We start from the raw sequence: 7,080 nt of genomic DNA on the forward strand, positions 1-7,080 counted from the left end.
AAAAGACATACAACAAATGTGTGCTGATCTCTTCCATTTTGCCCCTCCAGATCCCCTCTCTACCCTTGTCTACCCTGCTCTCTGTCTTGTGAAGTTGGCCTGCAGGGGCCTCAGCCACAGGCACCCTTGCCCCCTGGTTTCTAGTTGGTTTCCTGGAACCGAATCTCTAATGGGAGATGGGAAAGGTGACCTCTCAGGCATCCCTCCGCGTGCAGCTCTTTCCCTGGGGGTGGGGTGGGGGGGTCTAGTAACAGCTCCCTCTAGTGGCATCCTTCAGGCAACTGAACTACCCCGAGAGCCCCCACTACTCCCTGCCTATATAGCCTTTTAAATAATCCCTTATTAACCCTTCCCCAAATTAACCTGAATTGAGAATTCCATCTGTTTCCTGCTGGAATGCTGCGTGATACACAGATAAAAGAATAATGTCCTTAATATGCAAAGAGGTCCAACCAAAAAACAGCAATCCAATAAAAAACGGACAAAAAACATGATTAACAGAAGAGGAAAATACAAATAAATTTTAAACTATAAAGAGATACTTATACAATATTGTACATCAACTATACCTTAATAAAAAACAAAACAAAAGAGAGAGATGCTTGACCTCACTTATAATAAAAGAAATATAAACGATATACAATTTTTCACCAATCAGATCGGCAAAGATGAAATGTCTGCTAACACACTGTACTGGGAAGGGTGTTGAAAACAGGCACTCATTCATTTTGGTGAAGGTGCATTTAAGTTAAAAAGTAAACCTCTAATAAATGAATCTGACAGTATTCATCAAAATTTTCAAAGTACATACTCTTTGACCCAGCAATTCCACTTCTAGAAATTGATCCTTCAGTTAAGCTTACACAAATGACAATAATATGTTCAAGGATCTTTGCTGCAGCATTCCATCATTTCCAATAATCTGGAAATGACTAAATAAATTATGATAGATCCATACAAAATAATATGTATGATATGGAAGATTCTCCAGAACAAAGTATCTAGTTTTGTTACCATTTATGTTTTTAAACACACTATACTAATACATGCAGAGAAGATCCTGCAAGGATGTATAAGAAAAAGTAAGTCTCTTCTCTAAAGAAAGTAACGGATGTCCAGAGGACACGTTTGAGAGAGATTTTATCCTTTTGTAACTTTTGAATTTTGTATCATGTGTATAGATTTCCTATGCCAAAAAAGGAATTTACAGGCTTCCCTGGCGGCGCAGTGGTTGAGAGTCCGCCTGCTGATGCAAGGGACACGGGTTCGTGCCCCGGTCCGGGAAGATCCCACATGCCGCAGAGCGGCTGGGCCCGTGAGCCATGGCCACTGAGCCTGCGCGTCCGGAGCCTGTGCTCCGCAACGGGAGAGGCCACAACAGTGAAAGGCCCGCGTATCACCAAAAAAAAAAAAAAAAAAAAAAGGAATTTACATCATACTGATTGAATATCTACTACGTACTAGGTTCTGTGCTGGCTGGTGGAGACATAGCTGTGAACAAGATCAGCATATGGTTATTTCTGCTCCCATAGAGCTTAAAGTCTAGTGAAGAAACAGACTAAAAAAGGTAAACATACAAGTAAATACCCAATTACAAATCGTAATGAGATTTCTGAAGAAGAAGCAAAAGTGTAATAAAGAGACAAGGATGATGGCTTTAGATGGCTGGATCAAGGCAGGCTTCTCCCAGGAGGAAGAATTAAATAGGAAGGGAAGAGGAAAAAAGAGTTCTGGGCAGAGGGAGCAATATGTGCAAAGGTCCTGAGGCAGGAAGGGGCTTACTGTGTGCCCAGGGCAAATCATCACCCTTCTCAGGGAAGCACAGCCTCACAAGTGAAATAACTCCATTTAAGAGATGGAGAGACAGAGCCTCAGACAGGGAAGGCAGCTTCCCCAGGAAAGTTGACGAGGCAGGACCAACACCTGTATCTTTTGAGTCCATGAACTCAGAGCTATTCTCAGTTCATTTGGGGACTTTTTTGCAGGATCACAGAGACCAGGAGCAGAGGTAAAGAGGGGAAAAGTTGGCCATTCCCCTGGCTCTTTCCACCATCTCAGGACCTGAGGGAGGGGGAAATCAGAGGCTTCGTGCACGTGCAAGCATGTACACACACACACCATTGAGCACCAACCACACCCCAGGCAGCTGAGCTGCTAACCTACCATGGTCATCTCAGGCCTGAAGTCAGATACGCCCTCTACTTTGCCCCAGACTTTGAAATGTGCCTCTTTAAAAAAAATTTTTTTTAATATATTTATTTATTTATTTGGCTATGCTGGGTCTTAGTTGCAGCACATGGGATCTTTTTTAGTTGCAGCATGCAGGATCTTTAGCTGCAGCATGCAAACTCTTAGTTGCAGCATGTGGGATCTAGTTCCCTGACCAGGGATCGAACCCGAGCCCCCTGCATTGGGAGCATGGAGTCTTAGCCACTGGACCACCAGGGAAGTCTCGAAAGGTGCCTCTTCTAGAATGCTGCTTCTTTTGTGTACAAACCTCAGGGCACACAAGTATGTGTGTCCTTGTGTACCTGCAAGCTTATGTGTGAGTATTCTCAGTGTTTACATTGAGCGTTTCCCAAGAACAGCATCCAGTTCCCATTTTCCTCATTGTGTAATAATAATTTAATCAACAATCCTATGGGGCACACACTATTATTCACCCCTTTTTACAGATGAGGAAACTGAGGCCCAGATCATCACATAAGTTGTCCAGCAAGTAAGTGGCAAAGACTCAGACCCAGGAGTGTGGGATGGCAAAGCCCCTGCCCTTAGCTCAACACTAGATAAACATGCAATGAATAAATGAATAAGTGAGCCTCATGGCATAGATGGGGAAACTGAGATCTAGATAGGAACCTAGCAAGCTGATGTAGGCAAGGCTAAAACCCTAGCCTTCATTCTTCCCAGGCGGGCCCCCTCCCAGAAGCCACCCTCCTCAGGACTGCAAGATCCTGTCCTCCTCCTGCCGGGCTCCCACACAGCTGGGCAGGCAGGCAGTAGATGGGAATGGGCAGGATATCCCTTTGCCATCCTGGGATGTAGCTGAACTCTCTGGCCCCTGCCCTGTACCCCCAACTTGCAGCCCGAGGGAGTCCTGGCCTTCTCTGCCCTGCACCCCCAGGGATGCACCGGATGATGCGTGAGTGTGACAAGGGGCTGCCTTCTCCCTAGGCTACTCCCTCACCCTATCTTCTCACCCAGAGAGGGCCCCAGGCCCCACTCCGAGGGCAGGTGGAAGTCCTTTGCTTACCCACAGCTGTGCCTGTGCTAAGCCCATGCAGAGCCCAGGGGAGCAGCTGACCTGGGAGGAGGCCAGGAGCTCTGAAATGAGCGTACTCATTACACACAGGCCTGCTCCCTCCCACACCAGAGCCCCTCTTTAGCCTCCTTTCCCTGCAAGGTCTGTTTCCCTGGAGGGATGTGCAAGCCCAGGACACTGGAAAGCCTGCACCACAGTCTGCCCTCCCCGGGGATGATGAGAGGTACTCCAGGAAGGGGGATAGCCCACAGCTCGCCACCCGCCATGCCTCCCACCTGGGGTCAGCACTGCCCTCGGGGCTCCTCTCCTCCTGTGCTCTAGGCCCCCTCCTCCCTCCTCTCAGCAGCCATAGGCTTACATTCTCCTTGCCCCAGAGGAGGGGGAATCTGTCCCTAGAGTGCCCCACCCCTGCAGCTGTTCAATTCTGTGCCCCTCTTCCTGCCCCCAGATCTCAGATCAGGATCTGCCCCCATCCTCCCTCCTGCTTGGAGCTGGAGCAGCGCTAATGCAGTCTGGGCTGCCCCCTCGTGACCACTCAGAGAAGCACATGCTTCCCGAAGCCACTGACCCATCACCTGCAGCCCCGGGAACCCCATGACAAATAAATAGACAATCTAAGGAAAAGTGAGTTTATTTCGCAAATGCAGCTTCAAGACAACTCTCAAGTCCTTCCCTCCCAGAAATTGCGGAGAAGCCACTAAGAATGGCCAGAGGACTCTCCTCCCAACCCTTCCCCATCATTCCCTGGCCTGGTCTTCAGAGACACACCTAAAGTAGAAATTCCCTGTCCAGCTTCCTGATAGGCGTTCACTTCCATTCTCTTACTTCCAGAGACAGGGAACTCGCCCAAGTGTGTCCCATCATCTTTTCTGTTCTGGGGCACCAGGAACACTGACAATGTAGACCCACCCTGATCTCCTAGGACTCACACTGCTCAGGTAAGCAAACAAGGGCCTCAGGTGCACTGATCAGCACAGAGATGGGCGTGGCCAGTGCTACAAGGACCTACACATTCACCTACCTCTTCTCAGGGGTCTTTTTGTGGTTTTTCTGGCTGCGTTGGGTCTTCGTTGCTGCATGCGGGCTTTCTCTAGTTGCAGCGAGCTGGGGCTACTCTTCGTTGTGGTGCTCGGGCTCCTCATTGCAGTGGCTTCTCTTGCAGCGGAGCACGGGCTCCAGGCGCGCAGGCTTCAGCAGTTGTGGCACGCAGGCTCAGTAGTTGTGGCGCACGGGGGCCTAGCCGCTCCGTGCCATGTGGGATCCTCCCGGACCAGGGCTCGAACCCGTGTCCCCTGCATTGGCAGGCAGATTCTCAACCACTGCACCACCAGGGAAGCCCTTCTCAGGGGTCTTGGAGTCAGGAATTTAGCCCTGGAATCTTGAAGATATCTGGAGGCTGACTGCCCCCTTAATTCTGCTTGAGAATCAGCCAGAGTCCCCTGAGCACTTGCTCTCTGCCAGGTCCCTCCCAGCACTTTGCCCCACTGAGTCCTCACAGCACTGTAAGGGCAGTGCACTCGTGTCTGCTGGGCAGATGGGGATGGGGTGCAGAGCGGGAGGTCACCCAGCCAGGATGTCATGGCTAGTCATTTGCAGAGGTGGACTTGACCTCAGCCTTGCTGGTGGCTCCTGCAGCTCGTGCAGACTACCCCGCCCCAACGCATGACGTCTGGGCCCAAGTCAGACCTGCTGAGAAGGTTCAGGGTGGACTCTGAAGCCAGAAGTTTGATCCCAGCCTGCCCCCTCATGCCCCTCCCTTCCAGCTCTGCCTCCACCAGTGCCCCCACCTTGAGGCCCAGGGCCATTCCAACCAGACCCTCCTGCCCTGCACCAGCAGCTCCTCTATACCTCGAGGGAGGACTGGCAGGCGGGATGTAAACATCCTCCCCACAGCTCACTGCCCTTTCACTGCCAAGCAAACCTATGGCCTGGGGACTCTGGAACTGCCGTCTGAGACCAACCTGATGGGGCAGGAGAGAGAGCCCAGGCTTCGAGATGGTTCTGCAAATCACCTTCTGTGGGCCTCCCTGGCCATACAGATAAGATCTAGATGCTACTGTTTTCCTTGATGGACAGTGATCAAATGAAATCCAATGTACAAACACCCAGCACACAATAGGTGCTCAACAAAGCATGCCTTCCTTCTCGACCTTGCCTTGTTATTCGGAAGAATACCAGGAGAATCAGCAATGCTCAGGCCAGTCAGGCACCTGGGACCAGTGTGGTAATGGCCTTCGAATCAGAGAACAGTCCAAGGTGGGGGACCCTGGGGAATTCTGGCAGCCAGGGCAGATCTGGCTGTCCCCCACCAGCATCCCATGTGGAAAAGCCCTTCCAGAGGCAGACAACAGCCACTAGGGGTGGTTTCTGGAACAGCTGGATTCTGCCCCTCTGTAAAGGGATGACCAATCCACCCATGCTTTCCAGAAGTGGTCTTATCTTCTCCCCTTCTAGCTGCCCTGGGTTCTCTGTCCTCATCTACCCTGGCCAGCCCTGCTCAGAACCCACCCTGTGGCACTCTCAGTTGGTGAGGGTCAGCTCTGGCTCTGGCCCTCGTTGAGCCCTGGACAGGGTCCTGCCCAGGCTTCTAGAAGCCAACTTTTTCAGAGCAGACACCGGCTCTACAGGTGAGGCCCTGGGACTGCTGGCCAGGACCTTGAGACTGCCTTGCCTCCAGCCCCATCACGTTCCCTTCCCCTTGGGATCTGCACTCTGGCCACCAGGAGGCGCTGTTCCCCCTCAGACCCGATGAGACCACAAGCCTCATCGTTAAATGAGACCAAATTCTAAGAGACAGCAAAAGGCAAGTCACAGCGGAGACTGCAAGGGGAAGACAATGGCCTTTGTCTGATCGCTGCTATGAGTCTGGCACTTCCCACGCAGGACCGTACCTCATCCTCCAGCCGCCACAGTGGGGGTGGGGTCGGGGACACGGGGTGGGGTTCTGAGTCACAAACAACAGAAACCGACCTCTGGCTAACAAGCAAAAAATAAATGTGCTGTTCACCAAAACAACAGAAAAGATAGTCACTCAAAGAAGACAGCCAACATCAGGCCTCCAGTGCGGTTTGAACAGGATGCTGCTCCCAGCTGCAACTGAAAATAATCAAGGGTCCCTAGAGTTCGTGGCACTGCTTTCCTCCGTGACACACCCTCACCCTCGCTGACTTGAAGCTTCATGTTCCCTTGCACCACGAGCTCGGGGAAGCAACCAGCTCCTCCCAAGTTTTGGTCCTATCACCCCAACCTTCATCCTTCACTCATATCAACAGCAGGCACCTAGGACCCTGTCTCCCAGACTCAGGCAGGCCCGCCTTTCCTCTGAGGCTGCCACCCTCACTGCTGACTGGCCACACGGTTGAGGGCCAGGGGGAGGGGGGGAAGGCTGGCTGCACTAGGTGTACCTGAAACTGGAGTTGCTTGGCCCCAGGGATGGGGGGGGCGGGTCTTTGGAGATAAGAGGGCCACCTCTACAACCAGAACTGGCTTTGGCTGGAGAGAGATGTGACCTGGACCTCTATGTCAGGAGAGCGCTCCTGGAGACCCAGTGGTTAAGAGCAGGGGTCTAAGAAGATGGGCTGGGGGAAAGGACAACAGGGAGGCAGGCAAGGCCCTTTTCCTTGGGACGGGAGCCCCGAGACCTATGGCAAGAATGGCAGCCAGAGACCCCAAGGAGAATTCAGTTGCTCACTTATTCACTCAATACACATTTACTGTTTGCCCCATGGAGAGACAATCCCTCTCCTCTCCACCCAGGCACCCGCTCTTCAGAACTAAACTCTGAGGGCCTTAAAAATCAAAGGGAAGGGACATGTCCC

The sequence above is a fragment of the Lagenorhynchus albirostris genome, chromosome 1 (assembly GCF_949774975.1).
Source record: "Lagenorhynchus albirostris chromosome 1, mLagAlb1.1, whole genome shotgun sequence".
Classification (NCBI taxonomy): domain Eukaryota; kingdom Metazoa; phylum Chordata; class Mammalia; order Artiodactyla; family Delphinidae; genus Lagenorhynchus; species Lagenorhynchus albirostris.